The sequence below is a fragment of the Canis aureus genome, chromosome 8, assembly GCF_053574225.1.
Source record: "Canis aureus isolate CA01 chromosome 8, VMU_Caureus_v.1.0, whole genome shotgun sequence".
In the NCBI taxonomy this organism is placed as follows: domain Eukaryota; kingdom Metazoa; phylum Chordata; class Mammalia; order Carnivora; family Canidae; genus Canis; species Canis aureus.
In genome coordinates this window covers 59,295,992-59,321,755 of record NC_135618.1, presented here as the reverse complement: position 1 = coordinate 59,321,755, position 25,764 = coordinate 59,295,992, and the positions used below count along the sequence as shown (strand labels likewise).

Below are 25,764 nucleotides of genomic sequence, written 5' to 3'. Positions count from 1 at the left end.
TTTCCTCTTTTATAATACAGAGCTGCTGCTGGAAAGCAGCTGTCAGCAGGGAACTAACTATACGGTTCCTGCTCGCCTCACATCTAGGTGTGGCCACGTGACCAGTTTCCCCAGTTGAACGTGAGCAGAAACGACAATGGCTGTCACTCCTGGGTGGGGTCTCTTGAGAGTGGGCGGGGCTTCTCTATTATCTCTTCTATACCTGGGCTTGATTCAGAGGCCTCCTGGGTTCTATAAGACAGTGAAGCTAGGAGCTAGGAGGAGCCTGGGTGCTTGGCTGTGGGAGGTCTCCTGCTGATGAGGATGACCCACTCAGCATTTTATGGAAGCCAGAAGTAAATATCTGTTGTGTTAGACTGCTGAGCTATAGGAGCTTATTTGTTATAGCAGCTAGAACTACGCTAATCCAGGGATTATGTAGCAAGGAAGCCAAAGAGCTAGGACTTGAACCTCTGTGTGTCCAACTGCCTGGAGGATGACCAGTCTGTAAAGAGTGGGGGGCCTGCTCTTGTCTCTTGGGAAAATAAGAATACTGGTAAATATATATTGAGTGTTCCCATATGCCAAGTGCTGGGCTAACTATAATGGATTAAATTATTGGACAATCACAAGTCTAGGCGGTAGGTGCTACTATTATTACCTCATCTTACAGAAGGGACAGTGATGTATTGATGGGCTAAGTAATTTGGATTTTAATATAGGGTGTCAGGCTTCAGGTCCCATGCTTGTATGTACTGCGTCCTCTGAGGCTCCTGAGGGTAAACCCAAGCAGAGAGCAACCCCAAATGAGACCGTTCTCCCGTCACATCAGGGAGGAAATGCATTCTCTATCACTGGGGGTAGAGAGGCAGAGACTGGATGCCCATCTGTTGGAAATTGGAGGGTGGGGGTGGGGTGAGGTTGGACCAAGTGCCATCAGCCAGCCCTTTCTTACTTTCACTCTGGGAGTCTAATTCTCTTTCCCCATGCCCAGGTCCCCTCCCTCAGGTCACCACACCCATGCTGTGCCCTTAGCACAGGCAAGCCCCAGGGGTATCCTTAACAAAGTCCTGTCTGGAAGGATTCCTTTGAATAGACGATTGTTGCTGGGTAGTGGGTCACTGCTCTGGGTTGGTCTTATTATTAAAAGCCATGACAAATGCAGCCATAAGCCATTATTTCAGGTATTGAGTGGGGACAGAGGGCCTGCTTCACTTTGCTTCTATGTAGAGTGAGGGGCTGCAGCCTCACTCCCCTAGCCTACATGGCTGAGCTGGCTTGGGATCCCCCCAACCCCCTTTCCTGCCTCTAGGCTTTTCCCTCCAAGTCCTCCTTATCTATGTCTTAAAACCACATTTAACCCACTCCTTGCCTTGCTCAAGCATTTTCAGTGGCTTCTTGAGTCAGCCTCTGGTGTTTTTCCTGCTCAGCATGAATTTCCCTCTCTCAGGCCATGTGTTTCAGGAGGGTTGTCTACTGAAGATCCATCCCATCCACCAGATCACTATGACTGGTTCGGAGATGAACCTGTGACCAAAGGGGACCCACTGGGATCTAGACCTAGGACTCTGGCTGCAGCTATTAGGAAAGAGATACCTCCTGACCCCGGGATGCAAAGCGGGAGGACAAAGTCTGGAACTGTGGGGGCTGGCTTTGCCACCGTGTGGGGACTGCCTGCCCGAGAATGAAGCATCAGAGAAGAAAAGCAGAGCTGTAAAGTAGAGAGGTTTCTGATGACTCTGGGCACCTGGGTGTAGGCATGACTAAAGCCAATTATACTCCTGACCATTTGTTTTGTGCATCGATACATTTCCTTTTTGGCTTAAGCCACTTTGAGTTGAATTTATGTAACTTGCAACCTAAAGATTCCCGACAAGCGTATCTACTCAGGCCTGGGCACTGTGCTGGGTGCTGGCATGGGGTGAGTAGGTTAGAGAAATGCACCAGGTAAAAGACATGAACCTATGAATTAGGAAGGCAGACAAAATAAGGACTCAGATAATGGGAAGGCCAGAAAGGCAATGTTAAGTGCTCCAGCATTTCAAGGAGGGCATGGCAGTGGGGTCAGGGTGGCTTCCGGGAAGAGGTAACACACAAATGGGCTTTTTGTTTGTTTGTTTTTTCACAAATGGGCTTTGAAGGGGATTGACAATCCAGCAAGAAACCTAAGAGCTCCTTGAAAGCAAGCCCCAAGCCTTAATCACCTCAGTATTCCTAGCACTTAGCCAGTGTGTGACAAATGCTAGGTGCATAATTCTTTACGTGTTTGGCAAGTTGTAACTTTTTATGTCTTGGCTTTCTTGAAATGACCCTGCAGGCACATAGTTATTTTCCCAGGGGTTGTGTAAGGTATCATTAGCCCCATTTTAACGACGCAGAGACTGATGGCCAGAAGAAAACAGTGATTTGTTCAAAATCACACAGAAGGTCAATGGCAGAGCTGGGCTAGAGGCCAGGACATCTGTAGGGTGAGGTGTGCTCTCCCTCTCACAGCCCAGCCTGAGCACAGCAGAGGGGGGGCGTGGCTGGGAGTGACACTGGTGGGGACAGAGAGCCTAGAGGTGCTACGGAAGAGGAAAGTGATATAACTGTAACACTAAGGATTCCTGATGTGTGCCAAGACCTCACCGAAATTAACTTATCTAAGCCTCACAATATCTTACGACACAGGGACTGTTATTCACTCCAACTTACAGGTGAGGAAACTGAGGCCCAGAGCACTCATGTCACTTGATCAAGATCATCCAATAAATGGCAGGGCTGGGATTCAAAGCCAGGCACTGTCACTGCAGTGTCCAAAAGCCTAACCACTCTCTTTGATTGCTCCTAAACTGATACGGTGCAAATCATCACTCATTCTCCATATGCCAGTGCTTCATATCGGGGCTGTCATTGTCACAGCAACTCCATGTTGCAGATCAGAATGCTGAGGCTCAGAGGGGTTACGCTGCCTGCCCAAGGCCACTCAGCTGGTAAAGGGTAGAGACAAAGACTGAACACTGAACTTCCCGGCTCATCTCTTCTTTACTCTTGGTCTCTGGCCCTTCTGTCTTCAGCACCACAGGCGAGGACAGCACCCAGGCCTGCCCAGCACCAAGTGCAAGGCTAGGAGAGGCGGGAGGAGGGGAGCGCCTCGCAGCCCCCACGGAGGCACCACTGCAGACCTGGAACCCGGGCCCTCCCCTCCCCGGGGCTGGAAACGTATGCGTGCATATACTGCCATTTATTTAACCAAACTCCTACTGGGTCATGTTCACCTTTTGGCTACTGTCAACAAAGAGTAGCCTTGTACCTAAGTCATTTTGCAGTGTGCAGATGTGTCTCTATGCCCAGTTCTAGAAATGGGTGGCCAGGTTAAAGGGTGAGTGCGTTTGGAATTTCTGTAGAATGTTCGGTGTCCCCCAGAGGGCCGCGCCGATCACTGGCCCTCCTCCAGCCATGTAAGAGAGAGCTGCTTCTTGGTGGAGCACAGCAGCTGCCACCAGCTCCCTCGCCCTCTCTGGGCCTCTGTATCACTTTATAGTTTAGTATGCTACTTTGAAATGGCAAAAAATACGAATAGGTTTCTCGCTTGCTTGTATCTGTATAAAGCAACCCTGGAATCAACACCAGACATTAATAAAGGTACTGCACCACCCTCAGCACTCACTCCCACTGGTCTGAGCCATCCTGGTCCGTCAGGTACTGCAGGAACTTCCTAACTGGTCCCTCCACGCCCCACCACAATCGGTCCCTGACCCAGCAGCCAGGGAGCCTGGCAGGAACCACTCAGGGCACATTGTTCCCCAGCTCAGCACTCACACCCACCCTCAGCTCCCATTTCATTCCAGAGTCCTTACAAGGGCCCTCAATTTACCCATCTGACCTGTCTCCTCCTTCCCTCTGCTCCAGACACACTGGTCTCCGGGCTGTTCCCCAAACATGACAGCTCCCGGCCTGGGGGTGGTTCCCTCTGCCCTTAAACGGCCATATGGCTCCATTCCCCTAAGTTCTGCTCAAATGACATCTTCTCAGCTTGGGCTACCTTACCGCACTCCCCTTATTCTGCCCTAGCGTCCCCCATGAGAGGATGTTACTCTAATTTATTATATAATTTATTGCCTGCCTATATCTATTGTGGCCGTCTCTCCTCCCCACTGGAACTTGAGCCCTAGGAGGGCAGGGATGTTGTTGGGTTAGTTTTGTTCACTGTGGATCCCCCAGCAGCTAGCACAGTGCCTGTACATCATAGGCACTTAATCAATATTTGGTGAATGAATGCATGAATGCGTGAACAAATCTCTGGGGAGAGGAGTGGGAACTGAGCGAACAGAGGCAGGTCAGGAATGGAACTTTTCACTTGGTACGATCCTAGGGAGTAAAAGAGTCTAGGCGTGGCTGGTGGTCCAGCAAAGCCAAAGGAAAATGCAAGGGGGCGGGATCATGCCAATCCACCCAGGCTCAATAGCCCAGGGCTGTGATACCCCCCCCCCCCACCGGCCCCCTGGGAAGGGCCAGAGGAGGAGTGGCCCAGCCCATGCTCAGGAAGGGTGAGACTCCTGGGAGAGGACACCCCACCCTGAGCAGAGCCTTTCTTATGTCCCCAAGGCAGGTGCCCCAGTCTGGCTCTCTGCTGTTCGCTACCTTCCCTAGAGGGGTTCTTGACCCTCCTTTGTTTACCTTAGTGCAGAATTCAGTTCACGTGGGTTCTCCTATCTGCTGCCAGGGAGTGGGGAGGGGACCCAGAGCCTGGTCCTTGGCCCTAGAGAAAGGTCTATGAGGTGCTTGGAAGAACACAAGCCCCTGTTACTGGTCCCAGGGAGCTCTGGGCAGCCCCGTGTCTTTCCTTCTCTTAAGTTTTCCAATGTATGAAAGGAGCTAGTTAGTGGTTCTTATCTCTTCAGGGGTCACCGAGGCTTAGCACCCTCTCCTCTGAAAAAGTCTCCAGTCACCCCATGCACGCTTCTACATGCAACACTAGGGGGTTGGGGCCTCGGAGGGAGCCCTTAAGAGATTCCAGATGAGGCCCCTCCCTCCCCTTGGTCCTTCAACACAAAGAGAGGTTCCAGCAAACATTCTATTCTGTTTAAAAGGTGGAAGAGAAGAATATTCTCAAACACCTCCTTGTCTTCCCCTCAGGGTGCAAATTCCAGCTCCATCCCTTCTTGCTGTGTGACCCCGGACAGGTGGTACCCCTCGTCTAAGCCTCAGTCTGCCCATCAGTAAAAGGGAGCTGAGAATGCCCATCTAACTGGGTGGGTCTCTGTAAGAATGAAACTGGCATTGCCTGGACAGAGGGGACTGGGACCGGGGTTCTGTCCTGGCTTGGACAGGACTCTGCACCACCTCAGTTGAGGCCGTACCCTGACTGCACCTTGGTTTTCTTTTTCTTTTTTTTTTTTTTTAAGATTTTATTTATTTATTCATGATAGACACACACACACACACACACACACACACACACACACAGAGGGAGAGAGAGAGAGAGGCAGAGGGGGAAGCAGGCTCCATGCCAGGAGCCCGATGCAGGACTCGATCCCGGGACTCCAGGATCATGCCCTGGGCCAAAGGCAGGCGCTAAACCACTGAGCCACCCAGGGATCCCACACCTTGGTTTTCTATGCTGGAAATTGGGGCTGTCTGGGGTCTGCTAAATCTCACCCTCTGAACCCGCTTGATCCAGAAGGGACTTTGGAGACCATCCACCCTGGGTGGGGAGACCGAGAGGAAGAGCGGGAATGTTCACAGGATCAAGAAGCAGAAACTGGAAATAACCTTCTTTCCACTGCCCTCCCCACTAGGGGCGGCCTGGGGTTCCCCTTGCTGCGAGGCTCTGCCTCAGCCTCCCCTCCAGCTGGCACAGTCTGCCCCTTCCCTGGGGCACATCCGTGGTGGTTATTAATAGCTTGTGACGCTATTCGCCTGCAGCTGGTGCCCAGAGCTGGAACAGGCTCTCTGCCTCTTTTCACCCTCCCCAGCCAGACCCTGTGGGGGAAGCAGCAGGCTTGGCCCTCACCCCTTCCCACCTGCCTGAGGGCCCAAGGCCTGTGGCAGCCCTTGTGGGTGTGGGAGGCGGCATGAGCCTTGTTGCTTGGGTGAGGTGGGCAGCCCAGGACCCAGAGAGATCAACAGGAGTGGAGGGCTAAGAGCACAGAGGTGGCCTGCCACTCGCGGATTGGCCCAGGGGCCGTGGCTGGGTGTCCACCAGTGGACAGGTGGTGACCACTGAAGAGGCAGCTGGGTGAGCCAGAGGCTCCCTGAAGAGAAGAGCCCTTCCCTTAGCTACAGTCCTTACCTCTTCCCTGAGAACCCCCAGAGGGGAGAATGAGGATGGAGCTGAGTTCAGGAGACTGGAGCCCACATTCTGGCACTCCTGGGTAGGACCACCACCATTTCTGGCTATGAAGCTCTGGTTAAGTCACTTTCTCTGTGCCTCTATTCCTCATCAGTAAAATGGGGATGATATGGTGCAGGTTAAAAGGTTATTAATAACAGCTAACAAAGGGCAGCCTGGGTGGCTCAGTGGTTTAGCACCTGCCTTTGGCCTGGGGTGTGATCCTGGAGTCCCGGGATCAAGTCCCACATCGGGCTCCCTGCGTGGAGCCTGCTCCTCCCTCTGCCTGTGTCTCTGCCTCTCAAGAATAAATAAATAAAATCTAAAATAAATAAATAAACCAAATTAAAAAAAATAACAGCTAACATTTATGAACCACATAAAGTATTAAGATCTTGGGGCACCTGGGTGGCTCAGTGGTTGAGCATCTGCCTTTTGTTCAGGCTGTGATCCTGGGGTTCTGGGATGAGTCCCTCATCGGGCTCCCCACAGGGAGCCTGCTTCTGCCTCTCTCTGTGTCTCTCATGAATAAATAAAATCTTTTTAAAAAGTACTAAGATCTTTATGTATATATGGAGACTCATCTAAACCTCACAACCATCTTGGGAGAAGTTCATATTATTCCCATTATGTCCCTTAAACTGATACTCAGAGAATTTAAAATTAGGTGATATGCCTGGTGTCACACAACTAAGAAGTGGCTTAGAGATACCTGTCTGGCTCCAGAACATTCAGTAAATATTTGTTGAGCATCTCCTTTGTGCTTGGCACTGTTCTTGGATCTGGAGTCCATTCAGGAACCAAACAAACAGACCTGCCCTCAAGGAGCTTATATTCTAGTTTGGAGGCAGACAATCAGAAAGGTAGCTAAGAGATGTAGGTAAGAGGGTACGAAGTCCTAGAGAGGAAAGCAAAGCAGGGAGAGGTGAGGAAATGTTGGGGATGAGGGAGGAAATTATAGATGGTTGAGGGGTCAGGAAAGGCCCTAAGGACGAGGCAACAGGCAGGTAGATATTATGGTGGAAGAGCTTTCCTGGCAGAGGCTGAGGGAACAGTGAGGAGGCCAGCGTGACTGCAGAGTGGAGGGGGAGGGCAAGGCGCAGGAGGAGCCAGAAGAAGCACGGAGTAAGTGGCAGCATGTAGGGCCTTGGAGGCCATGGCAGGACCTGGCCTTCACTCTGTGACATGCACTCCAAACCCCCGACTGGAGCAAACCCTTCCTGAAACTAACCCACGTGCCAGGCTCTGGGAGGTGAAGAGACAGCATGAACCTGATCTAGCTTACCCTTAAGAGACTTGGAGTCCAGTCCCCCACAGCAATTCCACCACTGTCCTAGGCGTGGGGCTGAGGAGTAAGGGCTGAGGGAAGCCTTAGAAGCTTCTGGAAAAGGACTGGGCATGCACTGCAGATTCCCCCGTGCTGCAGTGCTCGCCTGTCATGGCCCCATGTGAGCAGAGGTGAGGGAGCAGGAAAGCTGAGAGAGATGTTCAGAACTGCAGCCAGAGCCCAGGTTAGGTTCTGTGGTATCCTTCTACCTGGCCTTGCCCTGCGAACTGTATGTGAATGGTGGGAAAGTGGCCAGAATGTTCCCTGAATCCTAGATATGGAAGCCTGAGTAAAGACCTTCATCTCCAAGTCTCCATTTTTTGTTTTTTAACCTGTAAAACTGGGGCTACCATTCCCTTTCTGCTCAGGACTTGCAGAGACTAACTTTAACAGCAAACCTTCCGGGAGGGTACTCCGCGCCATTCACATTCACTTAATCCTCACAGTGATCCTACAAGGCAGGTACTAGCACCACCCTCTTTGTAGATGAGAGATCTGAAGCACAGAGAGGTAAGCAAAGCACTTTGCCCAAAGTCACAAAGCAGTGTCTGGGAGTCGTGGTTTTTGATGCTAAAATATGTTAACTGGGGGCCTCGCCACCTCTCCTGGAGACACTTGGGGTCAGGGCCAGCAGATATCTGGGCTCTCAGGGTGGGAAGATCTCCCTGCAGGATAGTGGGCCCTGGCTAGGGAATGGGGGGCCTTCCTGATATGATGGGGTGGGTGATCTGACAGATGCAGAGGAACTACCCTTGGAGAGAGGGGGGATTTGAGCAGCCTCTCTGAGGCCTTACCAGGAGATGAGGCGGCTCTGTCCTGTCCAGGCTCCTACCCCGGTCCTTTCAGGGCCATCTCAACAACCAGGGGCAGTTGGAACATTCTCCGGCTAAAGTTGCAGGGGAGGAGAGCTGGTGCAGTGGGGAGTCCCCAGGCTTCCTCCCGCCTGGACCAGCTCATCTGCAAACCCCTCAGGGTGTGGCCCAGGTGACAGTGCAGACACTTAGGTAGCAGGCACTGCTAAAGTACTTTACCTGTAACAGGCTCATTTAGGCCTCGCCATAACTCTTGAAGGTAGGAGCTACTATCACCCCCATACTGCATCAGAAGAAACTAAGGCACAGGACAACTGCCTTGTCCAAGGTCACATAGCTCGGAAATGGTACAGGTGGGATTTGAACCCAGGAAGTTCAAATGCCAGTTTCACTTTGGTGGCTCACAGAGGACGGTCAAAATCCTCCCTCTGGGTTAATGTGGTGCTGTTCTCAGCAATAAATGAGAAAGCAGTGCCCAGTGTCCAGCATGGAGCACTTGACATTGAAAAATGCTCCACCGCTTCCTCCCAACCCTGATATTACACGGCTCCCCATGTGGGGGCTGAGCTGGGAATCTGTTCTCTCTTCAGACTGAAGCCAATCTATGGCAGGGAGACAGGAGGGGCTCTAACTGGACCCTTCAGACCTATTGCTGCTGCTTCCTTAGGCCAGAAAGGGGGCTCAGGGAGCATGAGAGGGAGTAGGTGGTTTGGGTAAGACTCAGGATCTGTTGGAGGTGCTGGTCCTGGCTTTGGCCTGATGCCCAACTGCCTGGGGCAGAAAGCCTGGGAACTCACTCAGCAGAAGCCTGGCAGGTACCTCACCTAGAAAGCAGAGGTAGGATGGAGGAGGACCTCAACGACAGAACTCTGGCCAAGCTGCCCTAGATCGCACCCCCAGAGCCTCAGTGCAAGGTTCTGGAAGGGCCCTCATAGCCTCTCAGGCTTGAACCCCACTCCACCCCACCCTCACCAGCAGCACCAAGACGCTTCATGCTCTCAAGCACCACACTGTACCAGCTCTCAAATGCTCCCTTCCCCTTTTGTGGGGACAGCAGAAGCCCTGTGGTCTCCCCAGACTGGCTATGGGGAAACCAAGGTGGCATTACCACCAAGGCTTAGTCACCCACTTGCCAATGCCCCTTTTAATAAAAGCCAATAGTGGGCAGCCCTGGTGGCCCAGTGGTTTAGCAACGCCTTTGGCCCAGGGCGCGATCCTGGAGACCGGGGATCGAGTCCCGTGTCGGGCTCCCTGCATGGAGCCTGCTTCTCCCTCTGCCTATGTCTCTGCCTCTCTCTGTGTCTCTCATGAATAAATAAATAAAATCTTAAAAAAAAAAAAAAAAAGCCAATAGTTATTGAGCTTTTTCATGTGCCAGACCCAGTCTCTCTTCATGCTTTAGCTCACTTAATCCCCCAGATGACCTTGAGGTGGGTATTATCTTTGTTTTCCACGGAAGTAAACGGAAGCTCAGGGAGGATAAGTAACTTCCTCAAGGTCACCCAGCAGCTAAGTGGAAAACCCTGGCAGAGTCCAGAGCCTGTGATCTCAACCATGGTGCTCTGCTATCTCCCTTGACCTCGGGCTGCTACAGACCTTCATCCAGGAAGATGGCACACTCCCTTCCAGGGCAATGCCCCATGGCTGGGGCCCAGTGCTGGCCCCTGGCCCCTGGCCCAGCCGCTTGGCAACACCCGTTGGTTTTATTAATATTTAGGAAATGTCAATAATTTTGAGTGACTCCTGCGTCTCGGCCCCCACCTTTCCTGCCTGACCAAAACTTAGAGTAGCCTGGACTCAGTCCTAGAAAGTCAGAGCAAGAAGGAGGCTTATAGAAGAAAGAACCTGAGAACCTCAAGTCATATTCCTCTCTGGACACATGGGTAAACTGAGGCCCAGAGAGCAGCAGTCCCCAAGAGACTTCAGCAGTAGCTGGGCCTAGAGCCTTGGACTTTTGCTCCTGAGCAAGTGGGACAATTAAAAGCAAGTTTTTGGTGGCTGAGTCCTTCTGGCACAATGAGCGGTCACAAGACAGAGCCTGGAGTCAAAGTGGGGCCCGGCTGGGGTGCTCTGGCTGGAGGGATTCAGGTTTACTTTACCACTTAGCCCCAGAGGGATACTGCCCTGTGCCTGTTCTAACTTGGCCATGGGGGAGGCAAGGAACACCCACGTGTGCAAAACACACAGACGAAGGTCACCGCTGAGCAAACAGTTTTTGGCTTCCAACCTGGGCTTGCAAAGCCAGATGCCTACGAGAGGGGCCAGCAGGTCACGTAAATGAATGAGCAGGCCAGGTGAGGCCTTGGGGTGAGCTGGAGGGCAAATGCCCTAAAGAAGGTGGTGATTCTTCAGCTCTGGCCTGGGGATGCCACGTCATCTGATGTCTTCAAGAGGATCCAAAAATCAGTATTCGTGTATGAAACTGTGTTTTTTTCAACACTGGCAACAAATGCAAACATGAGAAAAATACTATTTGGATCAACAGAATGCATCTAGAAGCTGTATCTTACAATAGGTGCTGTACAATACTCTGGCCTCTAGGATGGGCAAAGCCATTGTGGTGTGGACAAGATAGACCTGGTTCCATCTCCTGGAGCTCAGGGTCTAGATGTGGGGACAAGGTCTCCTAGCACATGTAGACACGTGTGACTGTCTCCAAGCCACCAACCATCAACTAGTCCAAATCAGCTCTGCACTCTGTGTCCCAGGCCAGTTCAGGTCAAAAGGGGAAGTGAGGCAGAAGGTTGCCCCTAAGCCATCCTATGGCAGGGCTTCTCAGGGTGTGGGAACAGCCCCCAGTGAAGGGAGGGAGTCTGAAGACATAGAAGAGAAGAGCCAGAAGTATAAGATGGTGAGGAGTGAGAGCTGACATCTGAGAGGTGGGGTAAGGCCACAGCCATGAAGGGCTTGGACTTGTGCTTTATTCCAGACTCAGTGGGGAGCCACTGCAGGTTAATGAGGAGGGGAGATCTTACTCCTTGTCCCTTCTGGCCTCTTTGATGGTTTTCGCTAGTCGCAGTGACTCTAATCTCTGCAATTTGGCCTCTCGCTCCACTCCCTTGCCTGTGGGTCATATGGTAAGGCTCTGGGCTCCTGGGAACCCCCTGAAAATGAACTCCTTCGGAGAGGAAGAGGGAGAGGACACACCTGGGTGCTCTTCGTGCCCCAACTGTGATCTATATACTGCAGAGTGAGTGGCTCACTCTCTGTCATTATCTCTGGGGGATGCCACGCACTTGCCCAAGGTCACCCAGTCTTCAGAGCAGCTGGCTCCTTCACTGCCTGGGCTGAGGGTGGCTGCCTCAAACTGTCCTTGAATTTGCAGGAAGGGTTGCCAAAGGTCTGGCCTGAAGCACTCCCAACCTCTTCTCCTGCTAGTCACATCCCCTCCCTTGGGTCAATTCCAGCAGCAGGTGGGGTGGGGGCACCTGGTATTGGGAATAGTGGAGTAAAGGGATCAGCCCCGGCCCAGGGGTCCCCAGTCTGCAGCAGGATGAGGATCAGGTGCTTCAGATGTGGGGTCAGAGCTGGTCAGCGGGACCTGACTGGGCCTACCTTCACTGGCCCAACCCAGAGTGGCCTGGGCAAACAGAACAGACCGGGGTCTTCTGACCAACAGATCAAGAAAAGCGGATTGGGATGATGTGGGGGAAAAAGCCCTGGACTCCAGTGCCAGGCACATCACAGACACTAACTAAAGGTTTGTTGAATAAATAAATGAACAAAGGAACTCCCAGTGGAGCTACCTGTACCAAGTCCTGCCTTCCTCAGCGTCACTGCTTGCCTGCAGAGGGCTCAGAGAGGAGAGACTGGGGGAACCCCAGGATCCCAGAGTGTGTTCCCTCAGCCACGTCCAGTACCTTCTTGGGATCTCTGATCCAGAATTTCAGGGTACAACATCCCCGGGCCCTCTCATTTTCCCATGAGCTGCAGGGTCTGGGGTTTGGGACTTCACTGAGGGCTGGGCTGGGCTGCTGCTTTGTATAGCCTGCAAAGCTAAAGCAAGGACCTAGAATGCTTGCTTGGTTGTCCAGGACACACTGATCCAACCTGAGGTTTGGCCCTGGATATTTTGGAGGCCAGGAGGAGAAGGGAAGGTCTTGGGTTTGCTAGCCCTAGGGCACATGCGGACAGAAAGGTGCCCTGACCTGAAATGGCTTCTTTGCCCAGACTACCTCTCCTCCTCAGAAATCACTGCCTCACTTTGGAGAAAGCCGTCCCCGCCTGCAAAACATACAAAGTATGACTTGGGGGAAGACCCTCCCTGTGGCCTGGGTGGGGGGCAATGGGATCGCAGAGAAAAGATGGGATGATTCCCACCCATTCTCTCAAACACACCCCTTCCCTACCGTTTCACAGACAAAGACACACACCCGAAGCCCCAGCCATCACCCTAGGGCCCCAAGCCACAGGCTCCCTCACCTGGGCTCATCCCCAATCTCCCCTTCCCAGGGGGGACTTCACTTGAGAACTCAGCCCGGCCGGGGGGATGGGGTACAGATACTCCAACGGCCCAGAGTCCAACAGCTCCCGGCTCACAGTTTACAGAGGTGGGGGGGGCTCTCCACCCTCTTGCCCCCCTCTCCGAGCACGAGGTGGCTCTGCCACTACGCCCCCCCACCCCCCGTGGGGCCGGGGAGCAGCGCCCAAACCCCAGGGCTAGGGTGTGAGGTGGGGGAAGGGAGAGGAGGAGGGGGCGGCTCCTCCGAGCGAGACACAAAGAGACGTCCTTCAGCCTCCGCTCCATGGCGACGCTGGGGAGGGGGCAGTGTGCGCCCGATACCTCCTTCCCCACCTGCAGGGTTAGGGGCGTCGGTGGCCACTCACCTGGGCCCGGCTTCCCTGGGCTGGGGCCGCGGGGACGCCGCGGCGGGGGGCCTGGGCGCCGTCTCGGTTTCCTTCGGCCCGGCCCGGGGGGGCTCAGGGCGCCACAACCATGGGCTGGGATGCGGAGGGCGCCGCGAGGGCTCGGCCGCCCGGGTCCTGGAGCTCTGGGGGGGCCCCGAGGCCTCCTGCTGGTGAGGGGCAGCTCCCGCTGTCCTCGGTTCCCTAGATTCGGGGTTCCTGTGTACCGGAATTGGGGGGGTCCAGGAACCCGCTGAGCTAGGGGCGTTCTGAGCTGGGTCCTCGTGTCTTGAGGTGTGCAGTTGTGATGACCAGGCTCTTGGCAGGGGGTCCCGGCAACCCCGGACGGGGGGTCACTGCGTTCTGGGTCTTGGGGGGCCCGGACTGAAGAGGGGGCGTCTTGGCCGTACCGTAGGGAGGTCACTGTCTTCTGAATACGGAGGAGTCCCCGCTTTCCCCAGCGGGGGGTCGCTCTCTGTTGGATCTGGAGGGGTCTCCCGCTTTCCTGCGGGGGGGTCTCCGGGTCCTGGACGTGGTCGGGGGGGACCCCGCGCTGCCCGGCTGCGGGGGCTTGCCGAGCCCCGGCCACCGGCAGGAACCGGGAGGAAGCCCCTCAGCCGCTGGGGGGCTCCGTCGCCGCCGCTACGAGCACCCCGGCTCTGCGGGCCCGGCCCCCGGCCTGATCCGGGCTCTGGCTGCGGCTCCGGCTCCGGCTAGCGATCCGCCGGGTGCTCGGGCCCCGGCCCCGGCGCCCGCCCGGGCAGCGCTCCATCGCTGCATCGCGGCTCCGCCCTCCGGCCCGCGCGCACCTGCCCGCCCGGCCCGCGGCTCCGCCCTCCGCCCCGCGCGCCGCCGCCCGCCCCTTTGTCCGCCCCGCGTGGCGCGCGCTCCCGCGCACGCGCACTCCCCGCGGCGCGCGCTCGCCCCCCCGCCGCGCCCCCCCCCTCCCGCCGCGGGGCGCAGATTCTCCCCGCGCGGAGCGGGCGGCGCCCCCACCCCGCCTTCCGGCCGCGCCGGGTCCTAGCGCCCGAGGCTCCCGCTCCGTCTTCCCGCCCCCCGTCTTTTCTAGGTCAGAACCCACGAGGGGGCGAGAACGAGGTTAGAGAGGACTCGGGGGAGTCTGAGAGGGTCACCTGGTCCCCGCGGGACCAGACTGCCCCAGACTGTCCCAGTCTGTTCTTGTGGGGCGGAGCTTGTGTCTGTTTCAAGGAGGGAAACAGTCAAGCTCTGCAATCGCGTGTGCATCTGTCTCCATTCATCCCATCAGTCGGTCCTATCCGGCCGCCGCCGTGCATCCATCCATGCACCCATCCATGCACCCATCCATGCATCCATCCCTCCATCCTATTTTGAGCTAGACTTGAGGCAATTACCGGTCTACTCAGGGAAGCATAGGGGAAGAGGTCGCGAGCTGGGGGGCTTGGGGGCCGTGTCCAGCCCAGGTCCAGCTTGTGACCCCCGCTGTGAGCAGTGGCTAGTGGTGGGATACAGCTGATATGCACAGTGCTCACTGGAGAGAAGGGAGGAAAGGGGATTCCAAACAGAGGAGCAGTGTGTGCAAAGACACTACCCGGTGGATGAAGGAGCATCATCGTCTGACACTGGAGATTGGCAGCCCGAAAGGAAGCAGGGTAGATGACGAGGGCGGGGGAATTAGATAGGGACCACTCGTCCTCCCAGGCTCTATTCTGCCTCTTTCTCAGACACATCCAGGCTGCCCCAGCCACACTTGTTTCATTAATGAGAAAGCCCCCCCCCCCACACACACACACACAAACACACCCGGCACCTTCCCTATTTCTTCTCTTTGTTCAGGCTGTTTTCTCCACCCAGCATACTCTTCCCAACCACCCTGACTGTGTCTAGATCGTTTAGAACCAGGGATGGCAGACTCAAGTAGCTATAGATCACATAAATTAGTGACTGGGGTCAGGCATCAGGTGACTGCAAGTAAGTGGTGGAGATGAGGCAAAGTGGAGCATCATGGGCCTGTAGGGACAGATGATCTTTCAAGAGAAGCAGGAAATCCATATCCTAACACAGAGTCTTCCAACTTTTCAGTATTTGAAACAAATCCCCAAGTTTAGAAATAGAGAATGGGACAAATAAAACATGCTTTGGAGCCAAATCTAACCCGTGGGCCATCATTTTGCAACCTCTGCTACTGAGAATACTGCCTCAGTTCCCCTTTTCTCCCTCCCGCTTCTATCCAGCCACTTTTGTTCTAGAATCCAAGTACTATGCGATCATCAATCAGCTCTGTAAAACACAAAGTAGATTTGGTTGCTCCTCTGAGTAACATTGCCAAGGATGCCTTGTTAGCTCCAGGGCGGAAAATCTAACCTCCTTGTTCTGGTGTTCAAAGCCTATAACCTTTGGGGTTTCTACCCCTTCCGCTAATGAGGTCCCTTCTTCTTCATTAAGCCTTGACCTCAGCCCGTGTTCTTAATATGTGCTTTCTCCTACCTCTGTGCCTTCATACACTTGGTTTCCTTTGTCTAGAACATCTTTCCTCTCTTCTTTGTTCTCTAAACAAGTTATCTCCCCACCCCCAGATATCTTTGTCTGCCTTTCCTCTCTCACCCTTCCTGTCCTGCCAATGTTCCAGAGTTTCAAATTTCAGCCTTTGTTCTACTCCTCTCCAAGTAAGGCCTGCTTGCCCCAAACAAATGGAGGGGTTTGAGTTGTGGGGCAGAAAGAAGTGAAGTGGGAGATCAGAGAGGGAGGAAGAGGGAAGAAAATATCTTCCTGTGTCTAGTAACCAAGTCCCAGAACATTAGAATTTAGAGTGCATTTTCCTCTCGTTATGAAAAAACAAAATAAAAAAACAAAAACAAAAACAAAAACAAAACAAAACAAAACAAAACAAAAAAAAACGGAGGCCTGGAGAAGGGCAGGAACAGAATCTGGCCTTGAAATGCTCCCAACCGTGGTCATCAAAGGTTATCAAGGCCACTTTGGATGGAATCCTTCCCAGATTCCTTGCTTAGGAATTTGATTATCCACAATGCAGTTAGAAAACGTTGGCCAAAAAGCATGGTGGGTATTCAAGTCCCCTTCCCCCCACCCTAGGCTCTGCAGAGTGAGAAGTCCTGGTCCTCAAAGGGGGCACACTCTTATAAGGGGTCCCATCAAGGGTCCTGTCAACATTTAAGCTGCAGCTGCTGCCAGGGCATTTTGGGCTCCATGTGTTCATAACCAGCAGGCAAGAAGAGTCACTTCTCTGGCAGCAATCATCGAAGCTAATTAGTTTCTAGAAGTTACTACAGAAGTACCCTGATCAGTTACTAGAAGAAGGCAGGGCTGCTCTTACAAAAGGAGAGCAGGGACAAATACATGTGGAACCCAGTGATCCATTAGAGTGATCCATTGGTTATGATAACCAAGAGTTTTAGACCCCTCAGGAGGGAAACCTTGGATCACACCACCGAGTGATCCTTCAGGACCTGTCAAGTTGAGAGGCACCTGGGTGGCTCAGTGGTTGAGTGTCTGCCTTTGTCTCAGAGCATGATCCTGGGGTCCTGGGATCAAATCCAGCATTGAGCTCTCTGCGAAGAGCCTGCTTCTCCCTCTGCCTATGTCTCTGCCTCTCTCTCTGTCTCTCATGAATAAATAAATAAAATCTTTAAAGAGAGAGAGACTGGAGGCACCCATGGAGGAGCTGTGTGGCCAGAGGAGTGGGATGTGGCAGCCATGAAAATGGACCATCCAGACCACAGGGGTTGGTGGGACGGGATGGTGACTGCCCAGAGCAACAGCGGTGGAGGCTCTCCAGAGTTCACAAAGAAGTCTCCACTTTGCTCCCTTCTAGCTGATCCCCATCAATGACTGAGTGCCTCGAAGACACAGAAGTGCCCAGATCCCTAGAGACACAGAGCATCCCCAATGGGCAGCTGGGGATCAAGGCCTTCCCATTGGCTCCATCAAACTCTCTTAACATTCTTATCTCACCTTCCTTCCTTCTTTCCCTCTTCCATGCTTTAGATTTATTGAGCCTCATCGTTCACCCAGCCGCCTTTGGCTCCCTTCTGATTTTGCTACCCAAGCGTTTTCTCCCAATAAGATAGCTGCTTACACATCTGACCCCATCTTGGCCCACTTCTTGGAGAAATGAACCAACACAACACATCTGAACACAGGAACTAAAACAGCTATTCATAATGCTGCAGTCCTTTTCCCTTGACACCTGGGGATAATCCACTCTTGCCAGCTCAAAGTTTTGCACCCACAGCAATACTGCCCTTCCAGAGAGGGTCTTGGTGGGTATGATCTGGATAGCAGAACACAAAGATAAAACGTCGCTATGATCTCCATAACAACACAGAAAAAACATCAGAAAACAGATAATCAGTTAGGTTTCCTCTGCCTGGGGCCCATACCCTCTTCAATGCTGGTGTGTCCTCACACTCCTGGGCAGTCAGTTTGCTGCTCCTGGCTCATGGACCGTGGGGCCAGGAATCTGTCCCAGACTTCCTTTTAGCTGCATCTTTTTTTTTTTTTTAAGATTTTATTTATTTATTCATGAGAGACAGGGAGAGAGAGAGGCAGAGACATAGGCAGAGGGAGAGGCAGGATCCCCACAGGGAGCCTGATGTGGGACTCGATCCCAGGTTCCTAGATCACAACCTGAGGCAAAGGCAGACACACAATCACTGAGCCACCCAGGTGTCCCTTTGGCTGCATCTTATGTTCACTGACGTATCAGAAGTTTTTGCTACTGTTGGGGTTGGGGAAGGAATCAAAACAGAGTTCTTGTCCCCTAGAATGTATACATCATGTTTCAAACTATTTGAGTTTGGGTGACTCTCCTAGCTGTATGGAAAGTGATGTCTTGGCCATATCGGTAGTCCCCATGCTGGAGGTCATGATGGTGTCTGGGGATTTCCCCAGTCTGGTCTATGTTGTACGATGCTCCTTGTTGCTCATGACCCCAGTCACGACAAAGAGAAGGCATTCCTGGCTTGTTGGTCCGCATTACAATAGTGCAGGAAGAACCTTCTGACAGCCACCATTACGCCCAGGACACTGACACTGGTGACCAACTCACCAGTGTGGTCAGAGATCCTGGTGGCACTGGTGACTGGTTCATTCAGAGAGCAGATCACGTTTAGGAAACTGAAGATCATAATGACATGTTGAGCAAAGGTTTGGAAGCTGTTCACAGTCAAGAACAGGAGTATCCAGCGCCACCAGGAGACACGGGTCAAGCTATTGCCAATAACGAAAACCAACAGTTGCACCAGAACCCAAGATGGATCAGAAGGAAGACAGCAGAGCAGCCCAGGATGTACAACAGCTGGAGGTGATGGATCTTTAAATCTCTCATTACCTTTTTGGAGAATATATTCTGAAGTGAGAAACATAGTGTTCCAGCAAGAGTCCTGATGAGCTCCCCACCTCCCGCGTCAAAATACAACTCTGTGACCGCGGCCAGCAGGATGCCACTGATGATGGGAAGTACAGTATAATGGCACTGCAGAGAGGAAAGAACCTGCTTCTTTATGACATTGCCAAGCTGCTGAGTTGTACTTGGAGTGGCTTTGAAGGGAATTCTGCTCCTTGTAGCTGAAAGCTTGCCAACGGATATGAGAAGAATATCTCTAAAATCATGAGAGTGGTTGCTCCTGGAGATGGAATCCAGGAAATGGGCCTGGGGTCGGGGTGGATAATGGGAACTCATCTTTCTGTGTCATGTTTTTTCTTTTTTTCTTAAAAATATCTGACACCGGCGGCGGGGGGCGGGGGGGCGCCCCTGGGTGGCTCAGTGAGTTGAGCATCCGACTCTTGGTTTGGGCTCAGGTCAAGAACTCATGGGTTGTGGGGGCCCTGGGCTCCTTGCTCAGCGGGGAGTCAGCTTGAAGGTTTTTTCTCCCTTTGCCCCTCCCCCCACTTGCATGCATGCTCTGCTTTCTCTCTCTCAAATGAATAAATAAATCTTTAAAAGAACATCTGACACAAATATGACAAAATGTTAACATTGATTCTAGTTGTGGATATGCACAGGCTTATACTTTTCTCTATTTTCTTTTACAATTTTCAAAATAATTAAAAATTACTTGGTGGAAGTCTTTTTAAATGAGATCCGGTGGGGGGAAAGGGGAGAAGAAAAGGAATAGGTTTCGCAGTATGTGATTCTGTGCTTCCTAAAGGAAAATCCAGGAATTCTCTAAAATGATCTCAACTTGTACTCTGAGAAACACAGGACTGAAAAGTAGTTTGGCTCCCTGGCTCCTGACACCTTAGGCCTCAGGGCGGGATGTGGCTGTTTCTCTGGGAAGTTGTGGAGCCAGGATCTGGTAGGTGCTCACCTCCCCACCCCCACGCTTATTGCAGGGGAGGAAGAAGCGTCCTCTGGAATCCTCACAGCAGAGCCAGGGCTGCTCAGAGCTTGTTCACTCCCAGTTCCTTCTTTGGGGATGGATCGCCAACGCCATCCCCAGGAACACAGGCATTTGGAAGGAGACAAGTGCTGTCTAGTACACATCCCCAGGGGTCTAGATTTAATGATGTCCTAGTTTGGGTTTCCCAGAAACAGACCCTGAGACAGGAATTGGAAAGGAAGTGGTTTATTTGGTAGGTGATCTCAGGTAGGGGAGGGGAGAAGTGAGCCAGGAAGGCAATGCCAAGCAAATTATCGCTGTGGGCAATAGGAAGGGAATCCCACTGGGGAGCTCTCAGAGACAAGTGTAGAATGTGTGTCTACATGCACAGAGCACGTATTATACCCCAGCTCCTGTCAGTCACCAGTGAGAGCTCCCGCGGAGGCAGGCAGTGCTGTGGATGTGGGCAGAGCACGCGGGATCAGATAAGGCCCATAGGAAAGGTGATGAGGATGCTGGCAAGTAGAAGTGGAGGAGGGGCCCAGGAAGACTGGGTGAGGAAGCGACAGTGTGTGCCACCATGGCTAGCACTTACTGCGGTGCCCTGGGGCTGGCATGACACTCACGTAGTCCAAGTAGAGTAGAACTCTCTTTCCAGCATCAGCTCTCCCCCATCTCTTAGCAACAGAACCCCAGTTTTCCCTTGGGGACCCCTATTCCTTGACATATCTTTCCCCCCTTGTTGGGGGGAGGAGGGGTTCATCCGTTTGGCTGTAGGAGTGGACTTGGGACCCAGTGCCCACCAATTAATGTACGTCAGCCCCCTGGCCACCCTGATGTTTGGGAGATAGGTCTGTACCCCAAGCCAGGCCAATAGGATAGAACTCTCTTCCCACTGAAGTGAAAGATAGAGAGATGTAAGTCTGGAGTTCATATTACCAGAGAGGCCCTCCCGGGGGGTGAAGCCAGAACAGTAGACAGCAGAGCCAAGAGATGAAGAACCAAAGTCCTCATGCCATTATTTAAGCCCCTGGATCCAGCCATACCTGAAGACTCTGGACTTTTTGGGTATGTACCGCCCTAAAGTTCCTTTTGTGCTTAAGTCCGTTGGACTTGGGTCTCTGCCACTCACAACTCCGAGTTCTTTATACTATGTATAAATGTGGATTTCTGCAGTGTTTAAAAATGCAGGGGTAAATGAAAGATCCTGCCATCTATCCCCATACTCACTATTTCCTCAGCATGCCAGGTTGTGAAAGGGAATTCTCAGAGGGCGCTCAGCCTGCCCAGGAGCAGGGGTTTCAGATGCCTAGAGTTCAGCCTCTGCTCCCCAAGGGCACTTGTTCTTGGGGCCACTTGAGGAGCTCGGGGTGTTCATGGCAGAGCACGAAGGTGAGTTCCTGGGCTGCCACATGGGGACCCTTTCCCTTTAAGCTTCAGGAACCTCTGGGTTCTAGGCCAGGGCATGTATGCATTAATTCGTTCATTAATTCATTCATTCATTCATTCATTCATTCATGCATGCATTCGTTCATTCACACTTGATAATGAGCACCTACCATAAAGGGGCATTAGGGTAAATAGATGAGCTACACAGACTGTCCTTGTCTTCAGGAGCTTCCAGCCTAGTGGGGGAGACACTGTATTAATCATACCAATAAATGTCAAATTCTGCCCAAGATCAGACTACAAAGGAGAGACAAAAGTCAGGGCTTTCTGGAGGAAGTGACGGCTGCACTGGGATGGCAAGGGGTGAGCAGGGGCCTTTACGTAGGTAAAGGGCCATCTCAGTGTTCAGGCCCCTGCTCCTCGCTTCGTGCTCACTCACGGGTATCAACCTCCGTGTCTCCCCTAGGGCCTGCTCAGCAGCTCAGACACACTTCCTTTTCCCACCTTCCGGAGCCCGTACCCCTCAACTCTAGGGAGCTCTGCTTCGTGTCTGACCTGCATCCTGCCTGCTGCCAGCACAGTGTACTCTCCTTGCTTTGGTCCCAGCAGAGGTGAAGGGCAGCTGAGCACCTGCCCCCCAAATGGTTTTCGCGTCACCTCTCTTCTCAGGGATGAGTCTCTGGACGTTCATTAGGTATCTAGGGTACATGCCAGGTACTTCCACAAGACTAGGCCTTCCCCCAGATGGGGAAACCGAGGCACGAGCTATAGAGGTCCTGAACAACAAAGCCTGCCTCTTCCATCCCTGGAGTAGGAATGGACACTGTGTTCTTCTCCCTTTAACGTCTCCCGGCCAAGGGCTCTGCCCAGTAGGCAGCTTCCATCTGTTGCTGGCACTCCAGAGCCTGCCTGGGGAGGGGGTCTCCTTGACCCCCTGGGACAAGACCCTCTGGCCATCCCATCCCTTCCTCCAGCCTCTAACTCTCAGGAAACCTCTGTTCATCCCTGCCTGCTTATTTCACAAGCACAGATTTGTGCCTGGTCAAGTCCTCAGCATCGTACGCATATTAACTCATTCAGACCTCACAACAACCCTACAGTGAGTCTGTTGTCATCATGTCTGAGACACAGGAAGGCGACGAGTTTGCTGAAGTTCACACCCTAGCAGGGACTCGAACCCAAGCAGACTCCAGAGTCTGGGCCCCCAACCACCGCACCGCCTAGCCCATCCATCTCAGCCAAGCCGTCCTCACCTCCTCCTCTCCCCCAATTCCGTTCTACCTCATTCCCAGCTCTCTCCCACTTCCCCTCCCCATCACAGTTTCCTGATTTCTATCTATTCCTGCCTATGAGCTGCTGCCCTGCCCAGGAGGGGCCATTCTGGTGTCCAGGGGCAATGGTGGGGTTGGGCTGCTGTGCGGGGGTGGGGGGCTTGAGGGGAAGGGAAGGGACACAGGGCAGAGGTCTGGGTGCTGGAAGGGCCAGGCCACCCCCCCCCCCCCGCCCCCATCTGTTTCCAGCCTGCTGGTGGCTTGGCTGAGCCCAGGCCTGGAAGAGGTGGGCTGGGTGGAGCAGGAGGGGGCTGGGCGGAGCCGGGACTGCCAGCCCTAATTAAGTCAGTTAATTAGGTGGGGAGGAGAAGCCTGTGGGAGTTAATGAGCTTGGCTAATTAAGTGGATCTTGGAGAATGGCTCAAATTCTAATGGCTGGGGAGGGATAGGGGCTTAGGCGGGATGGAGGGAGGGGAGCTGAGATGCCTGGTGCCTCCCAGGTGTCACTAGGGTCTGTCTGCGGGACTCTGGGGGTCTGAGGCCACTACCAAGACCTGAGTGGCTATTGGGTGTGCAGCCATGCCAGGGATTGGTTAGAACTTAACCATCAAGATCTGACGCCCTCTCCAAGGTCCATACTATTGACATCTGGGTCTGAAGTCATTATTGAGGGCTGGTCCCCTGTCACTTATCCCTTTGGGGTTAAAGTTAGGTTCCTTTGGGGGATGTGGACAGAAATTGAGCCCTGGCCCAGGAACCTTTCAGAACAACCATGGCAATCCCTGTGTGCCATGCACATCTCCCACCGTGTTTAAGTTTGCAAAGCATTCCAGCTGTCACTGCCAGCAAGGAGATGTGTGGGGCTCTTGTCCCAGCTCACAGATGGGGCAACTGAGGCCAGGGAGGAAGGAGCTTGCCCTGGCTCATCCTCAGCCTCCTGCTCACAGCACATATCCAGGAGGCAGGGTCTTGGGGGACGTCAAGGGAATGTTCTCTTCCAGGCCTGAAGCCAGATGTTCCCAGAGCCTAGGGGCCCTCTCTTGCTTGAGCCCTGTTCTGCTTGTGGAATCCTCAATAACCACCTCCACTGCCACCACCATGGTTCCCGAGGGTAGAGCCCTTAGCACTGGTGACGTGTGAGTATGTGATACCAGGGCCAGCCACAGAATGTGGGCCTCTTGCTAAGAGCAGAACAAGGGGATCCCTGGGTGGCTCAGCGGTTTAGCGCCTGCCTTTGGCCCAGGGCATGATCCTGGGGTCCTGGGATCGAGTCCCGCATGGGGCTTCCTGCATGGAGCCTGCTTCTCTCTCTGCCTGTGTCTCTGCCTCTCTTTCTCTCTGTGTCTCTTATGAATAAATAAAATCTTAAAAAAAAAAAGCAGAACAAAAGCTTTTCCCTTCTACCCAGCTCTCTCTCTCTCAGCCCGTCCTGAGGGTTTTTGTTTAGTTACTGTTCAGTGTCATGCTCCACTGGGCACGGGGACACGCGATACGCCAGTGCAGCCCCTCACAGGTGCCCGGGGCCACTGCACTACACACTCAGTGTGGGACCTGCCTGCACCCAGGCCTCTGGGACACCAAGGACAGCAGTGGTGACTGCGTGGGGCACAGAGTGGGTAGCTGGGAGCCCACGCAGTGGATGTGGGAGGGCGGGATGGTGCATGGCACACGCTCTATGGTCCCAGCAGCCTTTACTTACAAATTCTAAGATGAAGTTATTAAGAATTGCAAGATGCTAGTTACAGAGCAGCAAATCGAAGTTCGGGGCTCTAAGTGATGACACAGGTCATGCCCTGAGTGACACACAATCTGATAGTCCACACAGCCCCTCCGTGCACTTGTTGTCCTCATTTTTCCCATTTGTTCATTCGCTCACTTAATCACCATATATTTATTGAGTGCTTCCTCTATGCAATGAACAAATCAGAAAAAAGTCTCTGCCCTCATCCGTTCCAGTGGGGAGCAAAGAGGGGGGCAAGACAACAAACAGGGTGCCTAAGTAAATAATTGTGCTTCAAGGGATTCATGTGAGGGAAGAATCAAAGCCAAAAGGGACGGGAAGAACAGGGAAATCCTCATAGAGAAGGTTACATTTGAGCAGAAGCTTGATGAAGTTGAGGGAGGGAGCCGTGCAGTTATGGGGGGGGGGGCAGAGTCCAGGAGGCCGGCCAGGGGCAACAGCCAGTGCAAAGGCCCTGGGGCCAGAGTGTGCTTGGGATGTCAGGAACAATGAGGAGGCTGGTAAAGCACAGGAGGGGAGGAGAGGTAACAGGGACAGTTCACTCAGGGCCACCATAAGCCTTTGGCTTTGATTCTGAGTGAGGTGGGAGTCACTGGGGGGTTTTGAGCAGAGGAGGAATAAGCTATGTCTTAGGCTTTAACAGGGTCCCACTGGCTGCTGTGGGGCAGACAGCCTCTTGGGGTAGGGGGAGGAGAAATGAGGAGGTTTCTGCACCCAGCTGGGTGAGAGAGGACAATAACTTGGACAGTTGGACCAGGGCAGTGGAGGAAAGGTGGATCTGCTGGCAGATTGGACTATGGGGGTGATGGGTGTGTGCGTGCATGCGTGCGTGTGTGTGTGTGTGTAGTTTACCCTGGGCATCTCGACCACGAACCGGTGAGGACACCAAGCAGCTCTCTGGTCCCCAGGATTCCTCGCCCTTGAGGGTCTGCTGTCATTTGGGGAGCACTCCCATCCTCAGGCCAGCATACGCGTCGTGAAAAGCTTCCAGGAACTCTCAGGCCCAGGGCCACAGACTGAAATGTTCACAGCAGGCCCAGGGAGGGACTGGTTGGGGGCCACAGAGTGGTAAACCGGAGAGCCCTGGCTCACTGCGAGGGTGGCCTCCTCTCCCCTGCGACCTACTGTTGTCACATGGGAATGTAAACTCAGGCTCTCAGAACCTCCAGTTGTTCAAGGGAAGTTGGAAATCTAGATCTTAGGAAGTAATGCCCTGCTTTTAACAATATTGGCAAATTAGTGTTTAATGTCAGGGCAGGCTATACCTCTTTGTGAGCCCGAAGAAAGGACAGAGGGGCTGCTTCTGTGGGCCTCCTTCCCATGGAAACCTCTGCACCTGGGGTGTTTGCAGACTGGGAAACATAGATCTCCCTGGGGTGCGACATGATAAGCCAGCTCTTGACTGGTGTGGGAAGGAGCCAGGGTGGGGGGCAGATAGGGGAATGACTGGGAAGGAACACCCTCTCCGAGCCTCTTGGATACCAGGCAGTGGCACTGCATCAGGGATGATGTGGTGCCAGGCAAGGGTAGGTGTGGTCTCTTGGGCATCCCAGAGGAGGGAAGAAGGTACAGTGGCCAGTAGGGTGAGACCATGACCAAGAATAAGCCATAAGGTGAGATTTGCTCCAAGACAAGGGGACCAGCACGACTGAGCAGGAAGGGAAGACGGCTGGGCTTCTCCTTGTCCCTGCCCTAGAGACCACCCTCTACACCCAGAAAGCCCATCTCCACTTTCCTGGATCTGGGCTGGGCCAGGGGGGCTGCTTT

General features: G+C 53.4%; 1 protein-coding gene across 2 annotated transcripts in view; it reads right to left on the bottom strand.

The window, feature by feature from the left end:
* The window catches only part of SBK1 (SH3 domain binding kinase 1), a 51,159-nt gene that overhangs the window by 10,193 nt on the left and 15,202 nt on the right, over positions 1-25,764 (bottom strand). The window contains exon 1 of one of the 2 annotated variants that reach the window (XM_077907131.1): positions 13,259-14,078. The exons of the other annotated variant lie outside the window; for it this stretch is intronic. The gene's annotated coding sequence lies outside the window, so the exon portion shown is untranslated. Of the gene's footprint in view, positions 1-13,258; positions 14,079-25,764 lie in introns of those variants that run through there. 2 annotated transcript variants of the gene reach the window in all.